The sequence below is a fragment of the Ranitomeya variabilis genome, chromosome 4, assembly GCF_051348905.1.
Source record: "Ranitomeya variabilis isolate aRanVar5 chromosome 4, aRanVar5.hap1, whole genome shotgun sequence".
NCBI classification, from domain to species: domain Eukaryota; kingdom Metazoa; phylum Chordata; class Amphibia; order Anura; family Dendrobatidae; genus Ranitomeya; species Ranitomeya variabilis.
In genome coordinates this window covers 602600381-602612934 of record NC_135235.1, presented here as the reverse complement: position 1 = coordinate 602612934, position 12554 = coordinate 602600381, and the positions used below count along the sequence as shown (strand labels likewise).

Genomic DNA, 12554 nt, shown 5'->3' with positions numbered 1-12554 from the left:
TGTTTCCTACAGGAGGTGCTGCAGATGTGGCATTTATCAGCCGCCTGACAGGTATTGTGCAAGCATCCTGCACTAAACATTACGAGAGCTGCACAATACTTGCCGGAAGGGGATGCAAGCTGCCAAAGGGAAGAAACATCAGCAGTACCTCTTACCTCCTGATACAAAAGTTAGAGATGCTGAGGGTTTGTCCACTACTCTTGCAACCATTTGTTGAAAATACAATATTACCCAATGTGAGGAAAAAAAAAAAAAAACCATACACAGGGTCTCCCAGAGCTCACTTAACATTATTTTACCATATCTGTGTTGCAATCAATGTCATGAAAGCCCTGTGAGATCCAACATTGAACGGCACAGATGCGAGAGGTATTTTACACTGGAGGACTATAACATTTCAGTGTATGTGCAGACTGAGTAATTGCTGCGGGTTTGACGCTACGTACTTCTGCAGCTTCCAACCCAAAGGGGCCAGATGTTACAGTATAGGGGATGGGATTTCAAGAAATCCCATGCCCACTATGTGCCCAGAAACTGCTGTGGATTACCCACGGAGACGGACATGCAGCGCGTCTCTCCAGATTGCAGCATGTCAATTTCTCGCGGAGACACAAGTCTTTGCAAGAGAAATTTCACCAATAGAATGTATTTTATGCGGTGATTGCACACAGTTCAGTGAACACATACCGATTCACCTGCATTCAATAAACGGCAGTGCTTTGGACACAGCGAACATGTGCTGCATCCAAAGCGCTGCTAGTTCCAGATCGTTGCACCTGAGCCTAAGAAGAGGTTGTCCAGGTAGGAAGAACATTATACACACATACAGCATTTGAAGGAACAGGGAAGAGAAAAACTGTTCCAAACACCTCAGAGAACTAACCACAAATCTTCTAATCTTATCATAGAGTCTGTCTGGGCTTACATGAAGGGTTTGCACAAGAAACATCCACAGTATATCTGACTGGTTTTCCAAGATGTTGAATTGATGCAGTTTTATAAAGGCAAAATGGTTGTCACACCAAACATTACATTGATTCAGGTTCTTTTGTCCACCCATTTAGCATTTTTGGTAATTGATAAAAACATGTTTCTGTTTTTTTTTTGTTTTGTTTTGGTTTTTTTTTTTAAAAAAGCATTCTTCCATTGTGGAAAACTTCATCAGCATCATCACATTCAATCCAGTCAGGAATATCCAATGTCAAAATGAAGAGAGATTCCTGGACTTCCAAAGCATAAAACTTGCAAGAAACCCTCCACTCCCGGCACGCTTCTCCCCTACCCCAAGACCAGTAGTCAGAATGCCCTCTTATGTTCTTTGACCTGGTTACGAAGCCTGGCTATGCGGTGATCAGAGGCAAATCAGACAGAACAGAGCAGCAGCCACGGCCACTCTCCCAGCCATATGGGTAAATATCAACCAAGAGCCGCATTGCCCGACATGTGAGACCTGAGGCAACCGCAGCACAAGCATTGGCCACTAACACTTTTCTTGGTAAAAGGCTAAGCTTACACAAACTGAGAGCATAAGTTTCGTTTCCCCGTTCATCAGCAGGACCAGCGCTCAAGGACATTGTTCACCTAATGAGAAGGCAAAATACAAGCCGCGCTGCCGTTCATGGTTAACCAGGCGCCCCATGAATATAGATCATGATCTGCGGCAGCGCCAGGACCCCAAGCAGCAATACTGGTACCAGGTGGAGTCACCCACCATCAAGGAGGACGATGACACAATGTCACCTTACTGTGTCAAGATACTGCACCGCCATAGTCCCCATTATTAGGCAATTTAGAAAATGTGGCAACTGTACCCCAACCAAAATGCCACTGACCCCAGCAAGGTGGAAGAATCTGCTAATAGAATGACCGAGCTGCAGGATAGTTAATATCATTACGATAAACTAATTTAAAGGAGGAGAAGAGGTCCCTGCCACCCCCCGATCCAGCCAGATGGCGTCCAGCCCCCCCCCCCCCCAATCGATCCAGCCAGAGAGCTGATGGTTTGAGCCCCCCGCCCCCAATCCGGTCAGACAAAATGGTGGTCGCCCATCCTCCTCCCCCCAGTCAGAGAGCCGGGGGTTACACCCCAATCAACCAAAGGCCCAAGAGCTGACATTCACCCCATCTATCCAGTGAGCCAAGAGCTGGACAGCTGTCATGTGACACATCCATAGGAATGGTCAATAGCAGCAAAAGAGAAATTATTAGCTCAGCATTATACAGTCAGTAACCAGGCCACTACCCGGAATCACAATCCCTAATGAGCAAAGGACAGAGGACAAGCCGAGCACTGACCAAGATCTGTCCAGATCTACAAGAGTTGCTACAGGTGACCATGGAAGGAACAGGACCAGTCTAGACGTATGTTACACCAGCAAGACAGGGAGCTCTACTTAATGTGTAGAAATCTGGGAATCTGTTTTTTTTTTTTTTTGGGGGGGGGGGGGGGGGGGAGGTGTTCTGTCTCATGGGTTAAACATTTGTTTATGCGATGGCTTTCATTGTTCTTATTGGAATGTGCACATTGTGGATTCAGAATGAAGGCACCAAAATAAGGAAGCACATATGGAAACAAGGAGTAAAAGGAAAAAAAAAAAAAAAAAAAAAACACCATGTGTGAAACAGACCAGAATGTGTGTCAAATCGTAGATTCTGCAAAGTTCCTGGTTTACTTTGATGGCATCTTTACACCCTATTGGCATTCACTTCAACAGCTTCATCAGTTATCACCTGGAATGACTTCCATAGATCAGATACAAGTGCTTCCCACAAAATTAGATCAAAAACTTCATTTATTTCAGTTCTTCAATACAAAAAGTGAAACGCCTATATTATAAAGAGTCATTACAGACATAGTGATCTATTTCAAATGTTTATTTCTGTTAATGTTGATGATTATGGCTTACAGCCAATGAAAACCCAAAAGTCATTATCTCAGCAAATTAGAATACTTTATAATACCAGCTTTAAAAAGGAGTTTAAAATCCAAAATGTTGGCCTACTGAAATGTACATTCAGTAAATGCACTCAATACTTGGTTGGGGCTCCGTTTGCATCAATTACTGCATCAATGTGGCGTGGCATGGAGGTGATCAGTCTGTAGCACTACTGAGGTGTTATGGAAGCCCAGGTTGCTTTGACAGCAGCCGTCTGCTTTGTTGGGTCTGGTGTTTCTCATCTTCCTCTTGACAATACCCCATAGATTCTCTATGGTGTTAAGGTCAGGCGAGTTTGCTGGCCAATCAAGCACAGTGATACTGTTGTTTTTAAACCAGGTATTGGTACTTTTGGCAGTGTCGACAGGTCCAGCTGGAGAATGAAATTTCCATATTCAAAAAGGTTGTCTGCAGAGGGAAGCATGAAGTGCTCCAAAATTTCCTGGGAGACGGCTGCGCTGACTTTGGTCTTGATAAAACACAGTGGAGCTACACCAGCAGATGACATGGCTCCCCAAACCACCACTGATTGTGGAAACTTCACACTAGACCTCAAGCAGCTTGGATTGTGGCCTCTCCTCTCTTCCTCCAGACTCACGGACCTTGATTTCCAAATGACATGCAAAATTTACTTTCATCTGAAAACACCGTGGACCACTGAGCAACAGTCCAGTTCTTTTTCTCCTTGGCCCAGGTAAGACACTTCTGGCTTTGTCTATTGGTCGTGAGTGGCTTGACGCAAGGAATGTGACACTTGTAGCCCATGTCCTAGATATGTCTGTGTGTGGTGGCTCTTGAAGCAATGACTCCAGCAGCAATCCACTCCTTGCGATTCTCCCCCAATTTCTTTATGGCCTTTTCTGAACAATCTTTTCAAGGCTGCGGTTATCTTGGTTGCTTGTGCACTTTCTTCTACCATACTTTTTCCTTCCACTCAACTTTCCATTAAAGGGCCACTGTCACCCCCCTCCAGCCGTTATAAACTAAAAGAGCCACCTTGTGCAGCAGTAATGCTGCAGTCTAACAAGGTGGCTCTTTTAGTTTTTGATTCAGTTATTCCCTCAATAAAGCGTTTTATAATTTGTACAAAATAACCTGTCCTTAGACCTGGAGGCGGTCCGAAGCTTCCTCGGTGAATCTCCCAACTGCCGTCACTCTTCTCTTCTGGGGATGTGGTCGCCGCCCCCTTCGCGCTGTTTCTTCTTAAATCCGGCGCCTGCGCTGTGCGTGCCTGCCTGTGACAGGCGCAGTCTTCATTGTCCGTAATAGGTCAGATGCAGGGTGCCTGACTGCGCCTGTGCCGGCAGTGTGGCCACCCTGTTGCTGAATCCCCGCCCCGCACTGTGTTATTCATTATGCACAGTGCGGAGCTGGGGTTCCTGGGCATGCGCACTGCGCTGTTCAGACGCTCCCCCGGTCCCCCGCCTTCCAGCGTTGCCGTAATATACAGGTTTCCTTGCCAGCGTTTGGAATGAAGCAGCCGCAAATAACGCTGGAAGGCGGGGGGGCTGGGGGAGCGTCTGAGCTGGGGGAGCGTCTGAACAGCGCAGTGCGCATGCCCAGGAACCCCAGCCCCGCACTGTGCATAATGAATAACAGTGCGGGGCGGGGATTCAGCAACAGGGTGGCCGCACTGCTGGCACAGGCGCAGTCAGGCACCCTGCATCTGACCTATGACGGACAATGAAGACTGCGCCTGCCCCAGGCAGGCACGCACAGCGCAGGCGCCGGATTTAAGAAGAAACAGCGCTCAGGGGGCGGCGACCACATCCCCAGAAGAGATGAGTGACGGCCGTTGGGAGATTCAACGAGGAAGCTTCGGACCGCCTCCAGGTCTAAGGACAGGTTATTTTGTACAAATTATAAAACGCTTTATTGAGGGAATAACTGAATCAAAAACTAAAAGCCACCTTGTTAGACTGCAGCATTACTGCTGCACAAGGTGGCTCTTTTAGTTTATAACGGCTGGAGGGGGGTGACAGTGGCCCTTTAATATGCTTGGATACAGCACTCTGAACAGCCAGCTTCTTTAGCAATGACCTTTTGTGGTCTACCATCCTTGTGGAGTGTCATTGACTGCCTACTGGACATCTGTCAAGTTCAGCAGTCTTCCCCATGATTGTGGAGCCTACTGAAAGAGACTAAGGGTACCGTCACACAGTACCATTTTCATCGCTACGACGGCACGATCTGTGACGTCGCAGCGTCGTATGATTATCGCTCCAGCGTCGTAGACTGCGGTCACACTTTGCAATCACGGCGCTGGAGCGATGCCGAAGTCCCCGGGTAACCAGGGTAAACAACGGGTTACTAAGCGCAGGGCCGCGCTTAGTAACCCGATGTTTACCCTGGTTACCAGCGTAAACGTAAAACAACCAAACAGTACATACTTACATTCCGGTGTCTGTCCCCCGGCGTTCTGCTTCTCTGCACTGTGTAAGCGCCATAGCCGGAAAGCAGAGCGGTGACGTCACCGCGTCACCGCTGTGCTCGCTTTCCGGCCGGCAGGCGCTCACAGTGCAGAGAAGCTGAGACGCCGGAGGACAGACACCGGAATGTGAGTATGTACTGTTTGGTTTTTTTACGTTTACGCTGGTAACCACGGTAAACATCGGGTTACTAAGCGCGGCCCTGCGCTTAGTTACCCGATGTTTACCCTGGTTACAAGCGAACACATCGCTGGATCGCTGTCACACACAACGATCCAGCGATGTCAGCGGGTGATCAAGCGACGAAAGAAAGTTCCAAACGATCTGCTACGACGTACGATTCTCAGCAGGGTCCCTGATCGCAGTAGCGTGTCAGACACTGCGATATCGTAACGATATCGCTAGAACGTCACGAATCGTACCGTCGTAGCGATGAAAATGGTACTGTGTGACGGTACCCTAAAGGGACCTTTTTAAAACTTAGGAAGCCTTTGCAAAGGTTTTAATTATTCTAATGTACTAAGATAATGACTTTTGGGTTTTCATTGGCTGTACGCCAGAATCATCAACATTAACAGAAATAAACACTTGAAATAGATCACTATGTTTGTAATGACTATACAATATACCAGTTTCACTTTTTGTATTGAAGACCTGAAATAAATTACCGTATATACCAGTGTATAAGCAGAGTTTTTCAGCACATTTAAAAAATACCCCCTCAGCTTACACACGAGTCATTGTCCCAGTTTATGGCGGGGGAGCAGCGTGTCACAGGAGGCAGAGCCGGCGGCTGCGGCTAAAGCCTGTGCCCGCTGCTAAAGAGAAATTAACTTTCACTGCACTGGCAATTAATATTTCTCTGATAGCATGGACACAGTTACAGTAGCAGCCGTTGGCTTCCAGCAGCTACTGGGCTCACGGGTGCCAGCTCATTAAGGTAATGAATATTCACCTCTCCACTCCCATAGGCATGGAGAGAGGTGAATATTCATTACCTTAATGAGCGGAGACATGTGATGGCTCGGCCGAAAGAGCTGCTGGCACCGGAACGAGATGCTGTGAGGGCGTGCAAGTAGGATGTTTGTTCTTTTATGCTTTTCTCATGGGAGCCATGCAGGCAAGGGTGGGGATAAGGAGCCATGCCTAGCAGAATAGGGATTAGGAGACAATGCATACCCAGCTTATACTGGAGTCAATAAGCTTTCCCAGTTTTTCGAGGCAAAATTAGGTGTGTCTGCTTATACTCAGGTCAACTTATACACGAGTATATGCGATAACTTTTTGAGGATATTCTAATTTTGTGAGAAGCACCTGTATGTCTCATGAAGAGTTCATTTACCGTATATACACTCGAGTATAAGCCGAGATTTTCAGCCCATTTTTTGGGGCTGAAAGTCCCCCTCTCGGCTTATACTCAAGTCATACCCAGGAGTCGGCAGGGGAGGGGGAGCTGTCCAATTATACTCACCTACTCCTGGTGCGGTCCCTGCAGGTCCCTGGCGCCGGCAGCTTCTTCCTGTACTGAGCGGTCACATGGTACCACTCATTACAGTAAAATATGCAGCTCCACCTCCCATAGAGGTGGAGCCGCATATTCATTACTGTAACGAGCGGTAATGGTGACCGCTCAGTACAGGGAGAAGCTGCCGGCGCCGGGGAAGCCAGGAGCAGGTGAGTATAACGGGGAGCGCTGCGCGATATTCACCTGCTCCCTGTTCCAGCCGCCGCTCCATCTTCAGCGTCTTCTGCAGTGACGCGGTTAGTGCGCGCCCTCAGCCTGAACGTCAGTGCAGAAGACGCTGAAGATGGAGCGGCGCCGGAACGAGGAGCAGGTGAATATTGAAAGTGCTGGGGGCCTGAACAACGGAGAGGTGAGTATGTGATTTTTTATCGCAGCAACAGCAAATGGGGCAAGTGTCTGTATGGAGCATCTTATGGGGCCATAATCAACGTTTGTGCAGCACTGCATGGGGCAAATGTCTGTATGGAGCATCTTATGGGGCCATAACATTTGTGCAGCACTATATGGGGCAAATATCTTTATGGAGCATCTTATGGGGCCATAATCAACATTTGTGCAGCATTATTTTGGGCAAATGTGTCTATGGAGCATCTTATGGGGCCATTATTAACCTTTATACAGGACTATATGGGGCATATTTTAGTATGGAGCATCTTATGGGGCCCATCATGAACTGTATGAAGCATTATATGGGGCTCCTGATTCAATATGGATATTCAAAAACACAACCTACTGATGTCTCAATTAATTTTACTTTCATTGGTACCCATTTTTACTTTTGACATTTACCGGTAGCTGCTGGATTTCCCACCCTAGGCTTATACTCGAGTCATTAAGTTTTCCCAGTTTTTTGTGGCAAAATTAAGGGGGTAAGTAATCACCGTTCTGCAGAAAGTGTTTCTGACCATCTGTGTTGTCTAGAGGCAATGTTGGTAAACAGCGCCATACACAGTGCTGAGCCCTATTCCACTAGCCAGAATGTGGCAAAAAACGCTAAACTAAGACAAAACGACAGGCCACCATTACTTTATGTCAAGGGAACGCAACTTCACTGCCTTCAATCGTCAGGACACCTAGATGAGGACACTTCCACTACTGGGCCAGCTATTGAGGAACTCACAATGAGCATGGTATATACACCCCCAATGCATGGAATACAATTATATACCTATAATCACCTCCGTATGGTCACTGCCAGCTCCACAATATTAAAGAAAAAAAAAATGATATTACATACATACACACAAGCTAGAACCTTGAAAGTATCCTAAAAATGCACTCATAAAAACCATCAATTGCAATGTTGAAACTGAATTTCATGAGAAACTCCAAAAAGGAAAGAACTAGAATTACCTCTGCTGAAAAGGATATGTTCATCAGATGTACCAGCCTCAGAAATCACAAATTGACAGCACCTTCGATAACAGCCCTCATAAATGATGCAGACTTCAAGTACCAAAATACATTTCAACATTAGATGTCCAGAGGCCAGACACAAGAGACTGAAAAAAATGCCTTTATGGCCAAATTACTGCAAAGAAGCCACTACTGAGGACCACTAACAAGAAACTTGTTTGGGCCAAACACCACAAGGACTGGACATTAGATCAGTGGAAATCTATACTGTTGTCTGACCAGTCAAACTGAACTTTTTGGCACCAAACACCACGTCTTTGTAAGACGCAGAAAAGGGGAGCTGATGGCGGCTGTCTTAGGTGCCATGGCCTCCACAATCACCTGACCTCAACTCAACTGAGATGAGTTGGACGCAAAAGAAGGCAAAGCAGCCAGTGTATATAATGTTTACATCTGTGGGGAAGGGGTATAATTAGATATGATACTAAACAGTGCAAAGTAAGAATGCTTTGTGAAATGAGAGTGCCAATATCAGTGACAATACTAGTATGTTTGGAGCAGTTGTCCTACTAAAGAATAAGTTTGGAGCCTGATGCCTCAATGATGATGTTGTATGATGCATAAGCATCTGCTTGTATTTCTCAGCATTAAGAATACGATCTTGATTAATGGCCATTTTTATTTATTTAATTTATTTATTTTTAAATGCAGCCCCAAACTTTTAGGACCCTCCACCATGCTTCACTGTTTCTGCAGACAATTGTGCCGCTCTCCAGCCTTTCTGAGATCAAACTGCCTTCTACAGCCAAAATATTTCACATTATGACTTTACAGTCCAGCGTACCTGCTGCCATTTATCTGCACCCCAGTCCTTAGGTTTCCAAGTATAGTTGAGTCACTAGGCCTTGTTTCCATGTGGAAAGTAAGGCTTATGGCCACAATTCTTCCGTGATGACCACTTCAAATCATGTAGCTAGTTCTCACTGGTCTTCTCATTTTGAAGGAAAGTGAACAAGTGTGTCCTTCATCTGCTGCACGTTTCCTTGGCCAACCACTGCCTCTACAATTCTCAATACTGAAAAATACTGGCAGATACTGATCCTTCAATACCATCATGGAGGCGTCAGACAGGCTACACATTTATTCTGCAGCAGGACAACAACCCCAGACATACAGCCAATGTCATTAAGAACTATCTCCAGCGTAAAGAAGAAGGAGTCCTGGAAGTGATCACACAGAGCCCTGATCTCACCATCATTCAGTCTGTCTGGAGTTACATAAAGAGTTTTCACAGACGACATCGACAGAAGATCTGTGGTTAGTTCTCCAAGATGTTTGGAAAAACTACCTTGCTGAATTCCTTCAAAAACTATGGACAAGTGTACTTAGAAGAAGTGATGAAGGCAAAGGCCGGACATACAAACTATTAATACATTCTAACTTTGCGCAATTTTTTCCCAAGGTAAAAAAAAATAAAAATTAAAATAGTATATGAGACACACTGTATTTAGAACCCATTTATTATATACTGTGTATATACAACTGGTCGATATTACTGTTATTGTGAACAGTTAAGCAAGTTGATGAAATGATCTCTAAAAAGGCCTAAAGTTACAGATGACACATTTCCGTTATATTTTGGGAAAAAAAAATATATATTTTCATCTTTTACACATTACAAAAAGGAAATTGGGCAGATGAAAATGTTTGGGCACCCTGCATGGTTAGTACCTAGTAGTCAGACAAGGGTCTCAATTCTTGTTTGAGGGATTTTCATCCATTTTTGTGAGATTCCTGGGTCGTCTTGCATGCACTGCTATTTTGATGTCTAGCCACAGATTTTCAATGATGTTCAGATCAGGGGACTGTGAGGGCCATCGTAAAACAGTCAGCTTGCGCCTTTTGAGGTAGTCTGTTGTGGATTTTGACGTTTAGGATCATTGTCCATTTGTAGAAGTCATCCTCTTTTCAACTTCAGCATTTTTTTTTATTTTTTTTATTTTTACAGATGGTGTTATATTTGCATCAAGAATTTGTTGAAATTTCATTGAATCCATTCTTCCCTCCACCTGTGAAATGTTCCACGTACCATTGGCTGCAACACAAACCTCAAAGCGTAATTGATGGAGCCCCCTGCTTTTCCTGATATGTGCCACTTTCTCCACACATACCATTGCAGCCAAAGCCCTATTCTAACCTCATTGATCCATAGAGCTTGTTTCCAAAATGTATCAGGCTTGTTTAGATGTTCTTTTGCATACTTGTGATGCTGAATTTTATGGTGAGGATGCAGGAGAGGTTTTATTTTTATGACTCTTCCATGAAGGCCATATTAGTGCAGGTGTCTGAACAGTAGAACAATGTATCACAACTCCATAATCTGCTATATCTTTCTGAAGGTCTTTTTCAGCCAAGCGGGGATTCTGATTTGTCTCTGTAGCAATTCTACAAGCGGCTCTCACTGAAATTTTGTTTGGTCTTCCAGACCTTATCTTGACCTCCACTGTTCCTGTTGACTGCCATTTCTTAATTACATTTCAAACTGAGGAAAGGGCATCTTAAAAACGCTTTCCTATCTTCTTACAGCCTTCTCCTGCTTTGTGGGCCGCCTCAGTTTTCAGTGCTAGGCAGCTGCTTAGAAGAAACCATGGTTGCTGTTTTTGGCACAAGGTTAGAGGCGGCTGGGTTATTATAAAGCTGGGAAATTTACATCACCTATCCTTTCCTAACAAGGATAGTGAATAAGCCATAACCCTAACAGGCTAATTAAGGTATGAAACCTTGGTCAAAGTTATCTGAGCACACAAATCTCCAAGGGTGCCCAAACTTTTGCATTGGCCTATTTTACTTTTTAAAATTTAAAAGATATTTTATTTTTGCCTAAAATACAAAAGGAAATGTGTCACCTTTAAGTCTTTTAGAGATCATGCCCAATTTCAGCCTTGCTGAAGCATCCCCAGATCATCACCGATCCTCCACCAAATTTCACAGTGGGTGCAAGGCACTGTGGTTTGTACGCCTCTCCAGGTCTCCGTCTAACCATTAGATGACCAGGTGACGATCTGGGGATGCTTCAGCAAGGCTGGAATTGGGCAGGTTGTTATTTGCGAAGGACGTATGAATCAAGCCGCATACAAGGTTATCCTGGAAAAACCGTTGATTCCTTCTGCTCAGGCAATGTTCCCCAACTCTGAGGACTGGTTTCTCCAGCAGGACAATGCGCCATGCCACACAGCTAGGTCAGTAAAGGTGTGGATGAAGGACCACCACATCAAATCCCTGTCATGGGCAGCCCAATCTCCAGACCTGAACCCCACTGAAAACCTCTGGAATGTAATCAAGAGGAAGATGGATAGTCACAAGCCATCAAAGAACTGCTTACATGTTTGTACCGGGAGTGGCATAAGGTCACCAAAAAGCAGCAAGAATACTGGTGGAAAGCATGCCAAGACGCAAGAAAGCTGTGATTAAAAATCATGGTTATTCCACAAAATATTGATTCCTGAACGCTTCCTGAGTTAAAACATTCGTATTGTTGTTTCTAAATTATTATGAACTTGTTTATTTTGCATTATTTGAAGTCTGAAAGCAATGCGTTTGTGTTTTTTTTGTTATTTTGACCATTTCTCATTTTCAGAAAATAAATACAAAATTTAATGCTGGGAAATTCGGAGACATGTTGTCAGTAGTTTATAGACTAAAAGGACTATTTACATTTTACTCAAAAATATACCTATAAAGAGAAAAATCAGACAAACTGAACATATAGCAGTGGTCTCTTCATTTTTGCCAGAGCTGTATATGGGAATAGAATAAATAAATATATATATATATATATATATATATATATATATATATATATATATATATATATATATATATAGAGAGAGAGAGAGAGAGAGAGAGAGAGAGAGAGAGAGAGAGAGAGAGAGAGAGAGAGAGAGAGAGAGAGAGAGAGAGAGAGAGAGAGAGAGAGAGAGAGAGAGAGTGAGAGAGAGTGAGAGAGAGTGAGAGAGAGTGAGAGAGAGAGAGAGAGAGAGAGAGAGAGAGAGAGAGAGAGAGAGAGAGAGAGAGAGTGTGTGTGTGTGTGTGTGTGTGTGTGTGTGTTTTATAGGGTGTATATATTTTATATAATATATATAGGGTGGTCATATATACATTGTACATAACATATCAGGGTAGTTCTATATACGGATGTATACGATCACAGCTTATGGAGCTGACACACTGCTCCGGAGCTGCCGCTCTGACAGCTCACCCCGTTACAAGCCGTAAACTTTCCGGTTACTATCTCCCCACCTGCCCGCC

General features: G+C 44.6%; 1 protein-coding gene across 1 annotated transcript in view; it reads right to left on the bottom strand.

Moving 5' to 3' along the window:
* Positions 1-12554, bottom strand: part of NCOA3 (nuclear receptor coactivator 3) — a 60636-nt gene that overhangs the window by 47880 nt on the left and 202 nt on the right. The window lies entirely within an intron of this gene.